We start from the raw sequence: 20330 nt of genomic DNA on the forward strand, positions 1-20330 counted from the left end.
GATAACCCCAGCAGTAGGATTAATGTAGGGTGCTGAATAATCCCAGCAAGCCTGCAGTAGGATTAGGGCAGAGGGCGGATTGTGGTGCTTTCAAGTCCACAGAAGTTGAAGCTGACCCTGCCTTCTGGCTGTGGGGTTGTGGTCTGGATCATTCAGCCTACAGTTCTCCGGGTGTTCTTGCTGACCTGGCCATGGCTCCCTGACCCTGGCAGCCTCCCACAGTTGTCCCTCACCAATTCACTGTGGGAGTTTAACACTGGGAGCCCGGAGATGAAGCCGATCCATGGCGACTCTGAGTCTTGGCTTCAGTTGGCCCCTCCTGAAAAGGGTGTCTTGCCGAGCACACTCTCCAGGGGACATGTAGTCACCTGGATTCGAGTCCTCACCAGCTGCTGTAGTGCACGGTACCCACTTCTCCATTCCACTGGCGCATTCCTCCCTGGAGGCCGCTGGAGTCAGCTGCCCTCACCATGTCCCTGCAGCTTCAGTCACCTCTCTCCTGCCACCAACCAGGTGGTGAGAAGCAAGTGCGGCTTGCTGCTTCCTCTTTCTGCACTGAGGTGTGTCCCTTCACTCTGTGTACTCCATTTTCCCTTCAGATCCTTCCTGGTTCCTGGCTCTCTACTTCCACCCTCCTTTTCTTCCTCAAGTTGTTATTTTCCAATATCTGGATTCCGACTCTTGGATAAGTTGATTTGTTGCTGCTTACTGCTCTGCCGTCTTCCTGGAAGTAGCTTCTCTCTCCCTCCCTCCCTCTCTCTCTCTCATTAGATTGCCTAAGGATTTTTCTGTTTTGTTTATTCTTTTGGAGAACCAACTCCTTGATTCATTGATTCTTTGTATTATTTTTGTAATCTCTATTTCACTGATTTCTGCTCTGCTGTTTATAATTTCTTTCCTTGTACTACCTTTGGGTTTGGACTATTCTTGGATTTTTTAGGACCTTGAGTTGCATTGTTAGGTTATTTATTTAGGGTTGCTCTGACTTTGTGATGTACATATTCACACCTAAAATTCCCCCATAGGACTGCTTTCATTGCATCCCATAAGTTCAGGTATGGTGTACTGGCATTGTTTTATTCTAGAAATTGTCTTATTTCTCCCTTGATTTATTTGGTAATCTATTGTCTATTTAAGAGTATACTCTTACGTCTCTATGCATTTGTATATTTTCTGGTTTTTTATCATTGGTTTCTAGTTTCATTGGACTGTGATCTGATAATATGCATGGTATAATTGCAATTCATTTACATTTACTTAAACTTGCTTTGTTGGCTAGTATGTGGTCTATTTTGGAGAAAGTTCAATGTGTGCAGAGTATATTTTGTTACAGGGTAGCGCACTCTATATATATCTACTAAGTCCGTTTGTTCAAAGGTTTGGTTCAACTGTGACATTTCTATGTTGATTTTTTGGTCTAGTTGATCAGTCTATTTGTGATAGTGGGGTTTTTATTTCCCCAATTATAATTATGTTTATGTTTATCTGATCTCTTATGTCCAGCTGTAATTATTTTATGAAGTTGTGTGTCCTATTATTTAGTGCATGTATGTTAATAGTTGTTATCTCTTCCCATAGGCTTGTTCTGTTAACCAATGTGTAGTGACTTCCTTTGCCTCCTTTGATCAGTTTTGACTTGAAGTCCACTTCACCTAAATATAGGTTAGCTACACCTGCTTTTGCAGGTTCTCATTGTATATTTTTTCCACTCTTTGATTTTTTTGTTTCTTTTTGTTTCTTATATACTGAATACTGTTGCATTTTGTTTCTTTTGTTTCATTGTCAGTCCATCTGAGGGAAGACTTTGTCAAGAAAAACGGAATACCCTGATGTATTTCAAAGCACCTATGTTTCTCATCTCCAGGAACACTAGCACCACCACCCCACCCCACACCCACTTAAGGCACAAGGGCATTTTGTCCACCATTCAATGTGTGAACCTACTTGAGCCCTTGGAGGTACAACTCACAAAACCACAGGGTCCCATGTGTCTGGGCTCTCTTGGAGTGTTACCATTCAGACTTGCCCACACTGGGCGTCCAGCAGCTGTCAGTTACAGTTCAGTCTTGCCTACGCTGACCGCTGACCCTGCTCCCCAGGGAGGTTTCTGCCCATGAGTCTCTCTTCCAGGAACTTGTGACTCACTTGTCTGCCTCTCTAACCTGGGGATAGCAGTTTACTCTGTGTTAGTCATCTTTCTGCCACTGTGACAAAGTACCTAAGGGAATCAACTTATAAGGAGGGAAGTTTTATTTTGAACAGTTTCAGAAGTTTCAACTTGCGGTCACTTATCCTGAGGTTCTGGCTGCACAGTATGTTACAGCAGCTGTGTGTGAAAGAGGAGGCTTGTCACCTCAAGGGGGCCTGGAAACAGGAAGTGAGGGGAAGAAGGAGGCCCAGGTCCCAATATCTTCTCCACGGCACGCCCCACAGTGGTACAAACATGCTCTTTTCACCCCGGGACACCTCATCTGCTCAGGTAGAAGATAGAGGACCGGCACAGATGTTGCCTGTCTTAGTTACTTTTCTCATGGCTGAGACAAAGTACCCAACACCCACAATTTAAAGGAGGAAAGGTTTATTTAGCTCACCATTTACAAAGTTCACAGTTGGCTGGTTCCAAGGCAGCAAGCAACAGGCAACAAGCAACAATGGCAGCCCTCTTTCTGTCTCTTATATTTTATCCAGGCTACCCACCTTTAGAGCAGGTGGGTAGCACTGGATAAAATATAAGAGACATATAATATAAGGTGCATAAAAGACATAAAATATAAGGTGCTAGTGTTCCTGGAGATGAGAAGGTAGCACTCACACTTAATCTAACATCACACTGTGATTCAGTCCCAACACCACATCCTTAATCCCAGAAACACACACTCTAGATCCAGCCACCTCTGAAAAGCCCCACCTGTGACCGAGTGAACCTTTAAGGAGACATCCAGATACAAGCCAGACACTGCTTGTGGTGTTTAAAACTATGACTCCTTGGGGCTTTGCTCATTTTACTTTTCCTTGTCATTTTATATTACCTAAATAGTCTATTAAAATAAAAATATAAGAACTAATTTTCATGGAATATGTCAAGGAGTCCCATACCCCATCCCATTAATTGGTCCTGAGAACACATATAGTGGCTGAGTGGTGGGCATCCAAAAAGATACATCCCTGTTCCAATCCCTGAAACTTGGAATATTGCCTTACTTGGAAAAGGTTCTTTGGAGATTTAATTAAGCTAAGGCCTATGAGAGGAGGAGGTCATCCTGAACTGTCTGCGTGAAACCTAAATCCAATAATAAATGTCCTTATACAAAATGCATGGGAGAAGACACACACGGAAGAGCAGGTGACGTGAAATCCAGATAAGGTAGACATTGGAGTGATGTGGCCACAAGCCAAGGAAGCCACCAAAAGTTAGAAGAAGCTAAGTTAGAAGATTCTCCTCTAGGATCTTGAGACGGAAAACCATCCAACTAACACCTTGATTCTGGACTTCTGACCTCCATAACTATGCGAAAATAGAGTTCTGTTGTTTTCAGGCATGAGTTGGTGGCAATTTGTTATGGCAGCACCAGGAAACTAACAAAACTTCAGCAAGGCAAAACTTTGACAAGTCTCCCTGTCCAGGCAGCTCAGTCTGGAAGTCAGTCCCAGGTAGACTGATGAAAATCTTGTTCCAGTCTGATGTGGGCAAGTGAGGTGTTTGGAGAGACGACCCTGATAGAAAAACACCCACAACCAGGAGAAGTCCTGTGTCCTCCAAGCAGGAATTCCTGGGAAAGCTGCGAAGCTTTGTCGTGAATGTTACTACACTTACCACTGTGTCCTTTGGCAAATATGCACATCAACCAGGATAGGTAAAGCCATGCTCCAATAACAAAGAACCCTAAACCTTAGTAGACGGTGACAACAAAGGTTTATTTCTTCCTCTTAGTGCATGTTTATAGTAGATTACATATGGCTTCTGCTCCATGTTTTCCTTTTCCGGAACCCAAGATAAAGAAATACATCATTTCAATATGTCATTTCCACAGTCACCACGGCAGAAGGAGAGAACTTTGGCAGACCCCACATTAGTAGTTAAATGCTCCAACTCATTTGTCTGACATATTAGTCATGCAACCCCACCCAAACAAAGAGGACAGGAAGTGTGATCCAATCATGTGCTCAGAAGTTGCAAGGCTAAAATATGGCATAAACAATCTAATGACAGCACAATTTCTGTGCCATCAAAGCCCCTGTGTCCCACTGATCTTTCTGTGATCTCTGCCTAGCAGAGGACCTTGCTGATATTGTGCTCAGTTACTGTTGCACGGGTACAGGGGGGAAGGGGAGAACAGGAGGAGGGAGGAGAAGCAAGCTCCTGACATGTGGAAAGTGTTGGAGACACTTTTCCCGACAGCACTGAAAATGGCACACAGTAGGGGCACTACAGACACGTGCCGAGTGCAGTTGAACTGGCTTCCATCTGTGTCTTCTGGTTTCGACATGTCGTCTTCTGTCAGTGCTACAAAATTTGGGGTCAGGAGCAAGGTCTGTGCTTGTGAAGCTGTGCTGAGACGTCGGGTTGGCTGTGGTCACAGACAAGGCTGAGTGTGAGGGCAAACCTCAGCGCTGAGCTCATGCAGGCCTGCTCTCCCTTCTCATCCTTGGTTAAGGCCCAGGAGACTTTGGGGCTGTGTCCCAACCACCCAGAGTCTGCCCAGCCCTGCACAACCTTGCGTGCTCTCGCTCTGACAAGCAATCCAACCTGTATCTGCAGCCTGCCTGTAAGCGGCCCTCTGGCTGGCAGCACAGTTCTATTACCTTGCTTTTGCTTCAGTCTTATCTTTGAATTACTTATGAATTGTCGCTTGCAAGTGTTAGAAACCTACTCAATGTGGTTTTTAAAAAAGAGTGAGAGTGGATGGTTTGATCCAGGGCTCTAAAATGGAGCTCTGCTTCCTGCTTTAGTTCCCTCTGTGTTAGCCTCATCCTCAGGCTGCCTCTTCTCTGATGTGCAGCCTTGGCCTGTGAGCCCAGGAGGTGTCAGGAGCATAGTAAGGGCTCAGTAAATACTCACACAATGAACAGGATTTGTAGTGCTCCACATTACACCCTACCTGCTTAGCAATTCCAAGCATAAAGAGTAACTCCAGAGTCTGTAGGGCTGAGTTTAATGAGTCTCCCTTGGGTTTGGGTCATATATTTGTGAGAATAGGCAAGACTTTGTAATGGTAACATACAAATCCTACAATACCAGTGACTTAACATAATAACACTGTATACTTACATCATGCAGTGAGTTTGGAGGTAATCACGAAGATATGAGTTTCAGGTAATTATGAAGATATCAGTTTCCTCCATAATATGACCCTTCTTCAATGTGACGGCTCAAGGATATTATGGAAAGGCAAAGAAAACAGAATCAGAGGGTTGTTGTTTTTGTTGTTTTTCAAGCAAATAGGCCTGAAAGTAGCATTCTTGCTTTCTGCCCGTATTCCATTTCCCAGAACTGGCGGCAGAGAATGACCTGGTTTGGTAACCACATTGTATGGTGTCTTCCTGAAGATCAGTGACCCTCCCGGACCCAGTCATTGCTCTGCCTGGCTGGGTCTGGGTTTCATACTTAGTCTGGGAATGGATCTGCGCATCAAACTACACAGGCTGGCTGTGAGGAGAGCCACTTCCGCACAGAAAATTAAGGAGCCTGCTGTGGTATGGACGGGGTTTGTGCCCCAAGGGTTCGTTTGATAGGAACTTTGTTCCCAGGTGGTTGTGTAAGAGCTGGTGGGGCTTCGTGGGAGGGCCTCAGGTCGTTCCATGCCGGTCCCTCAGAAATCATGGGACGCTGGTCTCTTTGCTCAGGTTCAAGAGCCACTGCTTTCCACCCCTTGCACCAAAGTCCAAATAAATGAGACTGCCTGACCCTGGAGCTAAAACTCCCCTTCTCCTTACAAGCCGGTGCCTCAAGTGTTTCACTGAAGCAATGCATCGCCGAGTGGCCCAGTGCCTTTCCCACACAGGAGACCTGCTGGGCAGGCGGCAGTAACACCCACTAATCCCCACTCATCGCTGCTTCCGCTCCAGCCCCACCTAGGGCCACAGGCACTGTCTGAGCATCCTCAGCAAGGTCAAGCCTGGGACACCTCCGGGTCTGTTTAACTTATTTCCAAATAACTTTTAGATCCCTATGGTTTATCAAATCTAATTTAATGAGAATATTCAAGGTTTGTTTTCATAACATAGACTCTGAACAGATAAGAGATTTGTAATTATATGTTAAATACCCTTACAATAATCTGTATAAATTGAGCATCCCTAATCCAAAAATCCGAAATCTAAAATGCTCCAAACTCTGAAACTTTTAGAGTTCTGATAATGACGTCATGGGAGGAAAATTCTCCCAACCTCATAGGATGGGTTGATGGGCTGCAATCAAAAGACAGGCACCCTAAAGCATTGTATAAAATTATCTTCATCCTTCACATATAAAGTACACAAGAATCGTACATGAATTTCATGTTTGGACTTGAGTCCCAGCCCCTAGAATCTCACTATGCATATACAGATTTCCAAAATCCAAAACATTCGTGGTCCCAAGTATTTTAGATAAGGGATACTCAACTTGCATTTTAATTACTTATAAAAGCCAAGTATGCAACTTATACATATCATTGTTAGGAAACTTGGAAAGTGGAGATGAGTCACCTTTTACTCAGACAGATGCAGTAACGAACAGCTCCCAAGCTGAAGGCGCCAGGGATATATCTCAGCATCACAGTGCCTGCCTAGCAAGCACTAGGTCCTGAGTTTGATTCCTGGTACCAACCCCCCCACCCCCCCATCAAAATAAAACCAAAAAACTGCAGCAGCTTCCAGCAACAAAAGGTTTGTTTTTCATTCCTGTCTCATAGTGAGCATCAGGGAGCCCGTGGGACATGTGTCCTGTTACAGAGAAAACAAAACTCACTGAAGAGCATGTTGGCTTCTCTTTCTTTCTTTTTTTCTTTCTTTCTTTCTTTCTTTCTTTCTTTCTTTCTTTCTTTCTTTCTTTCTTTCTTTCTTTCTTTCTTCTTTCCTTCCTTCCTTCCTTCTTCCTCTCTCTTTCTTTTTTTTTAGTCCCTGTGGTATTGGGGATTGTACCCAGGGCCTTCACCCTGAGCTACATCCCCAGCCCTTTTATTTTTATTCCAAGTTGCTAGGTGCCCAGGATGGGCTTGACTTTGTGAGTGCCCCACCTCAGCCTCCCACAGCGCTGGAATACAGGTGTGTGCCGCCATGCCCAGCTGCAGGATGGCTTTCAGAGCTCCTACCCGGCATTGCACAAGTCACTGCTGCTCACATTCCTTCAAATGTATCAAGCCACATAGCCAAGTCCAGGGTGCATGGAGAGAGGAAATATACTCCTTCCAGAGTGGACACTGCAGACTCACAGGCAATGGGTGGAAACCTACTCAGGGAAGAGGACAGAGAAATATTGGGGACAAAACAGTATGTCTAACAAGTATAAAAATTAAATATAGTTATTGCAATCTCATTACTCAGAGATTGGTTACCTCTTGGTGGATTTATATCAGAACATAGCTGTTCCTTAGTAAACAAACCAGCTGTTCCCAGGACCCCCACTCCCACCCTAAGAGCTCCCAGATCTGTGGACAGCCAAGTTCCTTCCATGAAGTGAGATTGTATTTGCATGTTGCCTATGCACAACCTTCCCTGTATTTTATATCATCTCTAGGTGACTTTTGACACCTAATACTTCATAAATGCTATAGAGTCATACTGTATTCTTTAAAGAATAATGACAAGAAAACATCTGTGTGTGTACAATACAGATGCATGATTTTTTTTTTAATACTGTGAATAGAACTCATGCCTTTGTGCATAACAAGCAAGTGCTCTAGTGCTAAGCTACATTTTTACTTTGAGACTGGGTCTTGCTAAGTTTCCCAGGCTTGCCCCAAATTTGTGAACTTCCCGCCTCAGCCTTCGTAGTTGCTGGGATCACAGGTCTATAGCTCTGCTCCAGGAAATGCAATTTTTTTTTTTTTTTTTTGGTTTTTGGTTTTTGGTTTTTTTCTCCGGTACCAGGAACCAAACTTACGACCTTGCGCTTGCCAGGCAGGCGCTTTTGCCGCTGAGCTAAATCCCCAGCCCTGGAAATGCAATTTTTAACAAATATTTTTGAGCCATGATTAGTCAAATCTGTGGATGCAGAAGCTACCGATACAGGGAGTCTACTATAGTTTTTAGCCACATGTAAGCAAAAGTGTCTAATCATGCTTTGAATGAGCCATTCAAAACACTCAAACTCAATAACTAATCAACCAGCATAGGTAAACCTCAACGGTTGAGCCTATCCATCACCCCAACCAAACTCAGCCAAAACTGTTGCCCAGAACACTTCATTAATTTGGTTGGAAAAAGAGATTAATTGGCTTGACCTTGTAAATGCCTCTTATATATCAAGAATTGATATTTTATTGACAATTGTGTTGATTTGATTACATAAAGTGCATACAACATCTGACTTCATGTATTTTTTTTCTACTCGGAATCGAACTCAGGACCTTGCTCTTGCCAGGCAGGTGCTGTGCTGCTGAGCTATATCCCCGGCCCCTGACTTCATGTATAAGTGTGTTATCTCCTAAATATTATCTGATTTCTGTAGTAAACTTGTAAGGACGATTTTTCTGTTTTGCTAAAAACTTGATAAGTACATTTGAGTAACCGCGTAAGTGTTCATCCCATAGATTTATAGTCATCGTGTAGCCCAAGTCTCTAGCTTTGGGCCTTTTGTTTGTTAGTGGTATGATGGGTGGGAACACAGTGGAGGTCCTCACAAATGCAGAGGCTGCTCCTTGTCCGAGGACCACCACCGGGGATTATGTGACCCCACAGCCATCTGGGAGGAGCTGCTGCTTAGCCACTGGGTCTTCTGAGCCATCAGTGTTACACGTAATAAAGCATCTCTTCTTTTGTACACGGATCTTTTGGTGGTCAGTGAACTCGTCACGCACTCCGTGTTCTGAAGCTTGCACAGATGCACAAGATGACTTGGCCAATGAGACCATGGCCCCAATGTCCCATGGTTCCCCAGAGGTAACATCGCACCTGTGCAGAGCCTAGACTGGGAACAGTCCGTGGTCAGAAACACGAGCATCCACTGGTAAGGGCTGAGTTAGGGTCCTTAGGGCCAGCAAAACCCATAAAAGCAACAGGCTGCACCAAAGAGGCTGTTGTTTGTAGCCATCACACATGGAGGCCTAAGAGGGAAGGAGTGCAATCAGCTTAACAGTCTGCAAAGTCTTTTCTAAAGCTCCCAGTTTGCCGCTGTGGACATGTGCTTGTAAGAGAATCTTTCCCTTCTTATATGAGTGGCTGACAGGTAAAGAGGGGTTTATTAAGGTGATTTAGTCACAAATTGTAGAAAATGCAGATGAGGGGAAAAAAGAAAGTTAAATGTGCCTGTTGTCTACCTTCTAGAAATAATCATAAAATAAATTTTATATACATAAAATATATATATTCTTTATGTTTTAAAAAATTGGTTATTTAAAAGTAAAAATCATGTGACTCTCTCCTTATGCTTGAGACTCATAAGGGAACCAATAAGATAGAGGTTATGACCATGTGGAAGGCTCTTGGTACATCTCATTGTCCCCAAATGCTACAGCGATGTGGATTCCTCCAGTCGTGCATGAGTGGGTCCCCCAACTCACCCCACTAATGTCACTGATGGTGTTGTGATGGTCACTTGCCTCAACCTGCCAGTGGAGACTATGGCTTGAGTGCTGGTGACATCCAGTGGGCACTGTGTCTAGGTGGCAGGCCAACCCCTGAGAGGCAAGGTGCCCTTAGGCTACATCAGTTCAACTCCACCTGTGATAAACAATGTCACTCTGAAATCCAGCTCTGGCTCGGGCCCCTACTCTGATGTGCAGGGGCTGGTGGAGGCTGCCGCCCAACCCTTAGCTCTTCCTGGTGACTTAGATGTGAGGAGAGTCCTGCTCTCACTTTACCAGAGGGCTGGACAGAGTGATTTTCCAGTTGTGTATCTGGGAAAGTGTTCATATCCAGGATATATAGAACAACAGAAACCTGATTTTAAAAATGAGTGAAGGACTTGAAAATTCATTTCTGCAAGGAAGATGTACAAATGGCCAACAAGCTATGAAAAGGTGCTCACTATTACTGATCACTAGGGAAATGCAAATTAAATCCCCAATGAGGTCCTATTTCACACCCATTAGGATAATTACAGTTAAAAAAAAGAACAGAGCAGAACAAGTATTGGACAGGGTGTGGAAAAATTGGAGGCCTTGTTCACTCTTGGTGGGAAGGAAAACCAGGGCAGCCATTGTGGGAAACAGTGTGGGTTTCCTAAAGACACTGAAAACAGAACTGCTACACAATTCAGCAAGTCCACTTCTAGGCATGTACCCCCACTTAATTAAAAGCAGGATCCTGAGGAGTTATTTGTACATCTGTGTTCAAGGCACCATTAGTTATAACAGCTAAAAGGAGGCAGCAACTCAAGTCCATCCAGGGACAAATGGATGAGCAAAATATAGTCTGCACATACAGCAGATGATTGCCCAGTCCTCACAGGAAGGCTATTCTGACACGTACTACAACATAGATGAAATGGATGAATCTTGAGGCTATTATGTAAGCAAAATAAGCCAACCACAGAAAGACAAATATATGATTGCACTTGGGTGTGGAGTAGTCAGATTCATACAAAGAGAACACAAAATGGTAAGGACAGGGGGAGGAGGAATAGGAAATTACTGTTTAATGCTTGTTGAATTTTAGATTTGCAAAAGCTGGGCATGGTGGGGCATGCCTGTAATCCCAGCACTCAGGAGGCTGAGGCAGGAGAATCCGTTGCGAGTTCAAGGCCAGCCTGGGCTACAAAGTGAGCTCAAGGCCAGCCTGAACTGCACAGCGAGACCCAGTCTCAAAAAGAAACAAAACAAAACAAAACAAAAAAATGAATTTTAAATTTGCAAGATGAAAAAAGTTCTAGAAATGGAGTCAGGGTTTTACTAAAGAAACAGATAAAACACAAGATATACAAATATATAAGAAATTGTAAGTTTGGCTTACAATGGTCAGCCAGAGAGTTGGATGAGGAAGCAAGAAGGTGTCTGCATGCTGGAGATTGAAGAGTCCAGTCCAAGGCCTGGGGCTCACTGCAATGTCCAAGCAAGTCCATATCAGGAGGCCGATGGGTCTGTGACGGAAGGCTGAAGAGTCTACACTGAAAGGCTGAAGGATCCAAGGCAGAAGCCGAAGAGTCTGCACTAGAAGTCAGGAGACAATGTCCAAGCTAAAGGTGAAGACTGGAGCTCCTCCAAAGAATGGAAGCCCGACTGTCCTTCCTCATTTCTCTTTTATACCATCCAAGTGATGATCCACCCTGGGGTGGGTCCTCTATGCCCTAGGGTGTAGGATTGTTGAGCAGATTTAGTTAAGCTTCTAAACTTCTCATATTGACACAATCAACCACTACAATCCGCCCCTTGTCAATTTGGCAACCAGACACATTTCTTTAAAGTGGTGTCCAGATACAAAGAAATGCATAGAATTGTACCTAACATGTTATAACTATCCTGCACACAAACAGAAATGCATTAATTCCCTTATCAGAATAGAAGGTAAGTTTTCTTTGGTTGATGCTTGCTCTTTTCATTTCATAATTTAAACATTATAACACAGTTTTAACAATCTTAAGGATCAGTATTAAGTCTACCAACATTATATTATATTAGAATCATATTAGGGGAGAAATAGTACAATTAAAATCCTCTTTTCTGTAGCTGATCACGGGGTTGTAGCTTGTATTTAGAACTACCTTCTTCCACTACCCATTCTGTATTCCCTTGGCCTTCAGCAAGCACCTCAGCAGGTCTTGGTTCTTTCCCTGGTGGAGTGACCCATACCTTCATTCCTGAAGGGTCTGGGCCATTTCTCATTGTGCCTATATTAGGTTGTTGTAGTTTCCCACTGACTTTAATAACGGAGCATGGTAATACTAAGAGGCGCCCTAAAGGATCTCCTGCACTCCACATATATTCTTCCTTTCCCCCACTGTGGAGTAGTAGTCCAATTTCCCCTTGATAATCTGGGTCAGTCACCCCTGACAACACTGTGACTCCCTTTTCAGCTTGTTTCCTCAGAGGCATGAGGAGACCAAAATGACCAGGGGGAAATCTTAGCTTCTAGTTCAATGGTATCATTGTTGTGCTTCCTGATGCAAGCCTTCCCCCATCTGAAACTAAGACTTCTAAGCCAGCAGAACATAAGATCATGGAGACAGGAAGCAAAAATTTTGCTAGTGGATCACTAGGGGCAATGGTGAGTGGTTCCATCCCTACTTCCACCCCTTGATTCCTGGACCCATGAATCCTGGCTATGGGAGACACAGTGCCATATAGTGGACGCTGATTCAAAGCATATACAGCCTTTTGAAATACTTTACTCCATCCCTGCAAGCTATTGCCACCTAGCTGATGCCTTAACTGTGTCCTCAAAAGACCATTTCACCTTTCTATCTATCTAGCCACTTCTGGATGGTGAGGAACACGGTAAGACCAGTGAATTCTGTGAGCCCATTGCCTCTCTTCTTTGTAAAATGTGTTCCTTGGTCAGAGGCACTGCTCTGTAGAATTACATCATGGTGGATAAGGCATTCTGTGAATCCATGGATGGTAGTCTTGGCAGAAGCATTACATGCAGCAAAGGCAAATCCATATCCAGAATATGTGTCTATACCAGTGAGGACAAAGCACAGTCCCTTCCATGATGAAAGTGGTCCAATATAATCCACCTGCCACCAGTTCATAGGTTGATCACCGGGGGAATGCTGCCATACTGGGGACTCAGTGGTGGTCTCTGTTGCTGGCATACTGGGCATTCAGCAGTAGCTGTAGCCAGATAGGCTTGGGAGTCCATGTTGCTGAGCCCATGCATAACCTCCATCCCTGCCACCATGACCACTCTGTTCATGGGCCCATTGGGCAATGCCAGGGTGGCTGACGAAGGAGGTTGGCCACTATCCCCAGACCGGGTCATCTTATCCACTTGATTATTAAAGTCCTCTTCTGCTGATATCACCTTTTGGTGAGCATTTACAGGGGAAACAAATATTTTTACATCCTTTGCCCATATGGAGAGGTCTATCTACATACCTCTTCCCCAAATATCTTTGCCACAGATTTTCCAACTATGTTCCTTCCAAGTTCCTGACCATCCAGCCAGACTGTTGGCTATGGCCATGAGTCAGTATAGTGACGCATTTGGCCACTTCTCCTCCCAGGCAAAATGTTGCATAGCATTATGAATGTAAGTACTTAATACAACTGAACTTAAACTTGAAATGTGTTAAGATGATGTTTTGATCTCTATACTTTACTGTAATAAAGAAAAAAGTTGGACTGGGAATGGTGTTGCACTCCAGTAATCCCAGCTACTCAGGGTTGGGAGGGTGGTTGAGGCAGGAGAATTACAAGTTAAAGACCAGCCTGAGCAGCTTAACAAGACCTTGTCTCAAAATTTAAAAAAGAAAGGAAAAAGTGAGCTGGGAATGTAGCTCAGTGCTGGAGTGCTTTCCTAGTTGGTGTGTGTCATCGCTGGGCTCAATCTCCCATACTGGGAGAAAAGGTTGGAGAAAAAAGTTTTGGGAACAGCAGTGACTGTTGCACATTTGGAATGTAATTAATACCACTGAACAGTACACTGCAAAAAGTAGAATACAGCCAAAATAATTGTCACTTTGGAAATTAGGCTGTAAATGACCATGGCTCTGTCTCACTCACTGATGAAGCCAGGGTCCTGTTGTGAGCTACCCTACAGAACGACCATGGGATAGGGAGCTGTGGTCCTTGGTCTAACAGGCAACAAGTTCTACCAACAAAGTGGGTGAGTTTGGAATCTTCTACCACTCAGGGAATAAGAAATATTTGCTTCCCTTTTTACAAAAATGCCTTTTAATATCAAGTATTGAAGAGCATTGTTCTATATTGCCTTTCATTTTCTGCTGCTGTAACAGAATGCCTGACACTAGGCAGTTTGTACATTTTCATAAAGAAGTTTGTTCTGCCTCTGGCAAGGGCCCCACTCTGCATATGGCAAGCAGACAACTGTGGAAGAAAAGCAGAGGGCAGGGAAGGGAAGGGAGGGCCGCGCAGGTGGTGGTTTATCACCAACTTGACTAGACTGAGAAACACCTGGGAAGTCAGTAAGCACTCCTCCGGGCGGGTGTCTTTCCAGAGACGACTGGCATGGGGGGCAGCAAACTGAGGGGAGAGACCTGCCCTGAATGTAGGTGGCACCACCCAACAGGATGGGCACCTGGAGGAAGCAAAAGCAGAAGCAGCCTGCTGGCACAGACCCCAGCTCCTCTCTCTCAGCTCCCCGGCTGCCGTCAGCTGGGCAGCTCTCCCGCCTTGCCCCGTAATCTTCCCGCCTTGCCTCAGTAATGAAAGCAATGGAGCCAGCTGACCACGGGCTGAAACCTCTGAGACCACAAGCCAAATAACCTTTGCTCCTGTAGGTTGATTTCCTCAGGCATTTTGTTGTGGCAACAAGAACTCGCTAACACAGGAAGCACCAGGCTTGCTTTCTAACAGGGCACTTGGGTGATAACCAACCCAGTCCTCCTAGAGAATTTAATCCCAAGTGGCCCAGTCGCTTTCAAAAGACCCCAGCATCTCTCAACAGTGCTGTACTGGGGCCTAGGCCTCAGTGTGAGTTCTGATAGGGACAAAGCATATTTAAACCATTATCTAGATGAGAGGTGACAAAATGATCCCCCGTAAGCCAAAATCAACTTGTACACGTGTGTGCCTTATTTTTGCTTTGTTTTGTTTTTAAGGTAGAGTGGCCCACCTAGTTTAAAGCACGATACACTAGCATCACACACACGCCGGAGTGCTGACTTTCTCACAGGAAAGCAGCCATCGTCTGCACTCGTCCGCACGCCTCCTGGCACCAGACCACCAAGGACGAGGAGCGCAGTTCACAGCATTTGCCGTAGAGGACACTGCTTCTCACTGGGCTTGTTCCTGAGAGCCAATGCGAGCTGCAAAGTATGCCGTGTGATCATAAAATGCAGTGAATGTTTAAAGTCTGAGAAGTGGATTGCGCTAAACGACTCATTCCATCAGCACTCCCCAGAACACTCCCCCTTGCTTTATCTCATCGTCCTCGCCCCTCCTTACGCGGCCCTGGATTCCCCTTCCGTGTCTTTCTTGGCGCTATCATGGCTGCCTCGATGTCCTGAATGGATTAAAGAAGTTTACCTTTTGTCTCCGTTACTTTCTCTTTGCTGGAACAAAGCACATACCTGACACCCACAGCGTAAAGGCAGAGAGGCTTATTTTTGCTCATGTTTCGGGAGCTCCAGTCCCCGCTTGAGGGAGGGGCCTAGGGAGGGGGAACACTGCTCATCACGCTGTCAGAGAGCAGAGGCAGGACCTGGAAGGCAGAGGCGCCCTTTGGGGCTTGGCCCCAGGAACCCGCCTCTTCAGCAGAGCCCTTCCACGAGCCCCTCCTGTGTGCGCAGCAGCTCTGGGGGACACCCCGTCCCCTAACACCTCTGCTGACCAGTGTGACTCGGGGAAGAGCCCGAAGTCGCAGATGCCGGATCCGGTGAATAAGGTTGACGAGCACACACTGTAATGATTTTATTTGACAAGTGTTGCCATAAACATTTACGTCTCATGTAACAACACTCAAGAGCGCTAAATGGAAACTGCCGGGGATTCTTACGGCTCCGATTTGGAGCTGGCTCAGCGATAGTCACCTTTCCCGACTGCAGCAGAGACCTGAGATAGTCCATTCCTGCATCCCCTCCCTCCGTTCTTTTCTTCAGGGCTGGAGGTGCAGTCCAGCGCCCCACACATGCCAGGCAGGCTCTCTGCCACTGACCCAGTCCCCAGCCCCTCCTTCATTCTGCTCAACCGCATTTACCTGCTGGCCACCCTGCTTCCTCCCTGCCCAAGGTGTCAGGCTTGTCCCACCCTTCCAAGGCCTGACCCACTTCTACACCCTGGGCTACATACTGACCTTTTCTGGATGAGGAAGCACCCTTTTAGCACTGGCCAGAGGGGCAACTTGGGGCTGGGGATTTAGCTAAGCGGCACAGCGTCTGCCTGGCAAGCGTGAGGTCGTGAGTCCGATTCCCAGTACCAGAAAAAAACCAGAGGGGCAGCTTCCGCAGGCTCAACCTCGAAACCCTCCTGCCTCTGCCTCCTGAGTAGCTGAGTTCATAGTCATCCTGTGCTCGCACCCAGCCAACAGTTTAACATCAGAAGGTGTTTACCTAAAATCGGAATGTCCAGCTTCACTTTAAAGAAAGGAGGGGACTGGCACTGTGGTCCAGCCGCAAGTGACCTAGAGTCACAGGTGCTAGAGGGCAGTGCCATCCCTCAGATAAGGAGCCCCACCCTCTGGGTCACCCACTGCTCTCCACCCTGTCAGACGCAGCAGAGCCTGGGGCCTGCTGTGACCCAGCCCCCCGCTGCCACACGAGCCAGGTCAGACAAAGGCCTCAGGCACGGACAGCTTCTGCCGTGTGGCAGCAGTGCCCCAAGCAGCAGCTGTCTCCAGCCCTGCGTGGGGAAGGCCCTTTGCCTGCCCCCTCCATGGACATGAGCAGTGAGGGCAGTGGTGAGAGAGGATGGCAAGAGCCCAGAGGGTGTGCTTGCTGCTCAGCTGTACCTTCCATCCTGCCGGGTTCAGGGCCCCACCCTGAGGGACGTGGCAGCCCCCCAGCCCAGGTCTGGGCTTTGTAGCAGGGTGGGGGTATCAGGGAGTACACGGGAGGGCAGATGACAAGGGCAGCGGTTGGGGCTCAGGAGCAGCAGCCAGCCTTCATCATCATCAGAACCACATGGCCTCAGCCTGCTTGGGACGAGGCCGCAGGATGGGTCCCTCGTCACAGGGACCGTGTGGGGTGGGGCTTCCCCTACCGTCTCTGGGGCCACGTGGCCCCTGGGTCCCTCTGAGAGGAGAACGAGGCTGTGGTGCAGCCCGGTGGTAGAACGCTTGCCTAGCATACACAAGGCCCTGAGTTCAACCCCGGCATCCCTATACTGAGGAAGGGAGGAAGGGAGGGAAGGAGGCTTTGAGAGGAAAAATAGAAGAAACCAGAGGGAGAGAAAGAGAGAGAAGCAGACCGACAACAGACAGACAGACTTTGAGAAGAGAAATGCAAGAAACCAGAGTCAGATGGGTCAGCACAGCCTGCTTCCTGGTCCTCTGCTCCTCTGCACTTGGCCTTCCGGCAGACGCCCTTCCTGTGCTCCCTGACTGGAGGCTTCCCCTTGTCTTTACAGCAAGCTCCTCAAGACACAGTGGGAAAGTCTCTTCCTTCCAGAAGCTCTCCCCACCCACAGGCAGAAGAAATCCCCCCTTTTACTGGGCACCCAGGGAGCTTGGGCGTTCCCCACAACCCTCCAGTGGGCACCTGTGTCAAGATGGAATATATGTAGGACTCTGTCCCCTGTAGGTCCTGAGGTCCAGCACCCAGGTCGAGGTCTGGCCAGAGAGGGGCTAGTGCTGCTCAGCTGTGGCACACGGGGTAGAACCTGCGTGTCCTCCCTGAGCAGCCCACGTGCCTGCTGGCCTTGCGCAAGCCACAGGCTCAGCCTCAGAAACTCGCAGCCCTGAGGTGTCAGGGCCATGCGCAGGGGCCCAGGGGAGGGGAGGGCCTGTCTGACCTCAGAGGGGTGTAGGCAAGGACAAGCATGAAGTCATGCTTGTTTATGACGCCAGTTGTTTCCTCCCTGCTGGGTGACACCGCTCTACTTTCCTGCTCAGCCAGCCTCTGACTTATTCCCTGGCACCACATGCTGTCACTCTTGCCGCCCATGTCAGCAGGGTCAGTGGGGTCAGAGCTGTTTGTCTGCAGTTTGGGATAATAATCTCAGGGACACACGTGGACCTCAGTGATGAGGGACCTCCCAGCAGCGGGCAAGCTCGATGTGGCCCAGCGGGGCTGTGAGGTGCCTCTGTGGTAGGTCGCTCAGCCTCTTTGTGGGAACAGACTCAGAGCCCCCACCACGCAGATCTCCTGGAAAGGTGTGACTGCAGAGACCGAGGAGGGGATGGTGAAGCCCACTGTGGAGGACCAAGCAGTGTGACCCCCATTTTGGACTAGCCGGTGTCCCTCTCCCTGTTTAGTCCATAGTGGGGGTTGGCAGGAAGAGTGACTTCCCAGTACAGGCCTGGGGATGTGTATCAGTCAGGGTTTACTAGAGGAACAGATATAACACAAGATAAAGAAATGTACAAGGAATTACAAGTTTGGCTTACAATGGTCAGCTACAGAGTTGGATGAGGAAGCGTGCAGAGGGTGTCTGCACACTGGAGATTGAAGAGCCCAGCCCCGGGCCTGGAGCTCGCTGCAGTGTCCGTGCAAGTCCGTATCCAAAGACTGATGGGTCTGCGACGGAATGCTGAAGAATCTACGATGAAGGCCGGAGAGCTAACACCAGAAGGCTGAGGAGTCCAGACGGAAGCCCAACAGTCTGCAGCAGAAGCCAGGAGACGACCAAGCTGAAGGGGAAGACCAGAGCTCCTCTGAAGAACCAGCAGCCAGTCCTTCCTCAATTCCTTTTATTATGCAGTCTACCCGCTCTGGGAAGGTGGGGGTGGTCCTCCACACCCACACCCTCTGCATGCCTGCCTCTTGCACAGGCTCAGGATGAATACAAAGTAAGCACCCTGACCCCTTCTGAGTTGCATAGTTAACCTTCTAACTTCTCAAATTAACACAATAAACAACATCCCAGGGGGCTGGGGATTTAGCTCAGTGGCAAAAGCGCCTGCCTGGCAAGCGCAAGGTTGTGAGTTTGGTTCCTGGTACCGGAGGAAAAAACAAAAAAAAATCAACATCTCAGAAGAGTAAAGGTGTGTCCTTTTCACCCCAAAAGGCAGAACTGCTGACTCACTTAGCCAAACCTCTAGACACCCCAAGTTGGCACAATGTATCAACCATAACAGGATGACACAGCTTGGGGCCACACTTGGCTCATGGCAGAGCGGCCTAGACCTAGGGAGGCCTCGGCCTAACTCCACCTGCCTGGTCCTCGTAACTTACAACCCTCTAAAGAAGTGGTCACCAGGCCAGAGGAAGAGGGTCTCAAGTACAAGCTGTCAGAGGGTGCTCCAGGGAGAGAGACGGCTGAGATCTCAGACGCAAGGGGCCACGGATGTGCTGGTGAATTGTCCATGGTCCGCGCAGGGCAATGGGCCGACTAGCAAGGAAAGCACCAGGGAGGAGGCGGGACTAGAAGGCCTCCCCAGTTGAAAACGTAGGGGAGCTCCAGTTCCTCCCAGCCCAGACACTGGAGAAAGATGGACTTCACAGCCTGGGGAGAGCCTGTTCTCCCCGAAGCCATTTGCAGATTCACATTCAAAGAGGTTTCAGCACTGTTGCTGGCCAAGAAAGCCACTCTGTGCTGGGGTGTGTGCACACATATGTAAACACGCACACACACGCATGAATGCGTGAGCTGTGTTCTGTTTGGTGCAGCCAGGACCACTTCGTGGTCTTTGGCAGGAAGTCTAGTTCATGGGGCAGGACCTGGTGTCCACCCTGAGCAGCCTGCCCTCCTGCTGGCCTTGTGCAAGCCACAGGCCCAGCTTCAGAAATGCACAGCCCTGTGGCGTCAGGGCCATGCACAGTGGACCCAGGGGACAGGAGTTCCTGTCTGACCTCACCCCTCCAGAGCAGGCTCTTCTGTCTGCAAGGGTCAGAGGTTAAGTCCTATTAAAAAATAAGAAACACATTGTACAGAGAGCATAAAGGGGTCTAGCTATTCTGTGGTTTTTGTTTTGGGGGTGTTTTGTTGATATAGTTTAGAGTACAATGCACAAATCTTTTTTGCTTTTTTGCCCTGCTGGGAATCAAAGACAAACAAATGGTAGGCAAGCATTCTACTACTATCCCCAACCCAGAAACGCACTGGTGGTAATTTTTATCTATGCCCACCCATATAACCTCCACCCAGATCACTATGATGTTTCCATCACCCCAGAAATGCTCCCAGTCGTCCGTAGTCACATTCTAGTGAAAACAATTACTGCTCTGATTTCTGTTACACATCAGTTGTGACTCTTCAGACTTCTCGAGAGCTGAATCACACTGTGTAAACACTGGTGTGCAAGTCCACACGCACTGATGGTTCCCTCGCAGTGAACACCCAGTGAGACAGCCAGAACACACCACGGCATCACATTTAACTTTGCAGGAAACCGCAGGACAATTTTCCAGAGTGGTCACACCACTTTACACCAGCCATGCTGCGAATTCCGAGCACTCAGCACCCCCGCCGACG

At 47.5% G+C, this 20330-nt stretch overlaps 1 long non-coding RNA gene across 1 annotated transcript; it reads right to left on the minus strand.

Annotated features, from left to right (window-relative positions):
- Nucleotides 1-3890: 3890 nt before the first annotated feature.
- LOC106147134 lies at nucleotides 3891-11130 on the minus strand. Its single transcript, XR_001231891.1, has 4 exons — nucleotides 11092-11130; nucleotides 7293-7429; nucleotides 5270-5369; nucleotides 3891-3976 (listed from the first exon to the last, which is right to left on the minus strand). It is a non-coding gene; the product is annotated as an uncharacterized LOC106147134 (long non-coding RNA).
- Nucleotides 11131-20330: the final 9200 nt, after the last annotated feature.

This window comes from Chinchilla lanigera, unplaced genomic scaffold (genome assembly GCF_000276665.1).
Source record: "Chinchilla lanigera isolate Chin_1 unplaced genomic scaffold, ChiLan1.0 scaffold00007, whole genome shotgun sequence".
Taxonomy (NCBI): domain Eukaryota; kingdom Metazoa; phylum Chordata; class Mammalia; order Rodentia; family Chinchillidae; genus Chinchilla; species Chinchilla lanigera.